The sequence below is a fragment of the Coregonus lavaretus genome, assembly GCF_964263955.1.
Source record: "Coregonus lavaretus genome assembly, contig: SUPER_35_unloc_1, whole genome shotgun sequence".
In the NCBI taxonomy this organism is placed as follows: Eukaryota; Metazoa; Chordata; class Actinopteri; order Salmoniformes; family Salmonidae; genus Coregonus; species Coregonus lavaretus.
The window spans coordinates 939,799-941,438 of NW_028167181.1; positions in this window are offsets into that span (position 1 = coordinate 939,799).

Below are 1,640 nucleotides of genomic sequence, written 5' to 3' on the forward strand. Positions count from 1 at the left end.
AGAGGAGAGGAGGAAGGTGTCTGTCTAGTCACTACACTCTGGAGCCATGAAAACACAGGCCCTGTTCCATCCCTCCATTCCTCCCTCCATCGGTGCGATCACGTTTAATATAAGAGGAAAGTTGCAGTAATAATGCATCAGATGCATTAAAAACACATGTTGATCAATGAGCTGTGAAAGCCGATAATAGCACACTAATGCCTGTTTGTTTTCATTCAGGGACGAGAGAGAGAGGAGAGGAGGGGTTTGGAAAAAGATTCATTCCACACACACACACACACACAATGGTGGACTTTTCCAATCTCAAACCAGGACGACAAGCAGGCCCCAAGGAGGAAAAATCCCAACCAGACAGATGCTTCACACACACCAGAAGGGAAACAACCACTATTAGTGGGTGACCCCTATCGTATCACACACACACACTAGTACCTACACAATGTGAATTCTCTGTGTAATATGTTCCATACATAGTGAAACAGGTTGGTCTTCTAGTTGGAATAATATAAATGGTGCCAGATGAAGACACAGTGTAGTGAAACTGAAGGTAGTGGAAATTCTAATAATCCCACTGAGCCAGGTCACACTCGTATCGGATGAGAGGAGAGGACAGTGGACAAGAACCAACAGGGAGGGAGGGAGGGAGGGGAGGGGGAGGGAGGGAGGGAGGGGAGAGAGGGAGGGAGGGAGGGAGGGAGGGAGGGATGAGGGAGGGAGGGAGGGGAGAGAGAGGGAGAGAGGGGGAGGGGAGAGAGGGAGAAGGGGATAAAGAAAGAGTGTGTGTGTGGCGTGCGTGTGTGTGTGTGTGTGTGTGATTAACAGGGTCTCAGCCAGTGACTTCACACCCATTCCAACATGCCAATTGAGTCTTAGTGCTGGTTCTGTCTGTCAGCCTTACAGGTGCATAGCACTTAGCGCTCCAGTTCTTTTTTAAAGAAAGAGAAACTAAAAAACCTAATGGAAAACACAGAGGTCCAGCTTTGCTTGGCGTCAGCAGCATGTTGGGCCTTTAATGAGAGATGAATTGCAAACGAGGTCACCCTCCTAGTTGGTGCTTCCCATCAATCATCTAGTGAAGCAGTGGATTTTGAGTGTAGCTACACACTCTAATCAGGTAGCATTTAAATGAAAGTCAAACATTGAGCGAAATGTGGAAATCGGTTAAATGATCTCAATGAATCTCCATGAACTCAATGTTGACACACAACGTTTTACTTCATTTAAATGTCATCATAAGTGCAAATCCATAATTCTGCTATTCATGTATGTAGGTACTGTCCAGTATGAATTCATAATTCAACGTTTTTCAGGCAAAATAAGAAAAAGTGGTTGTTTTAGGGGAAAACAACTGCAGTCTGTGGCATGGTCAGCTAAACTAGCCTGGTCCCAGACCTCTTTGTACTGTCTTGCCAACTCCTATGGTCATTTTTGAAATGACATTGACCATGGGAGTTGGCTACACAACCCAAACAGGTCTGGGACCAGGCTAAAGCTAAACAGCCTTTCTTGTGTGTGAAATAGTATGGTACGTGAGAGAGAGAGAGCTCACCCCCGCTTCCTTGCATCACTAGATATGGTGAAGAAGATTGATAAGAGAGGAGATAGGGGGGAAACCACACTTTCAGATAGGACCAAATTGA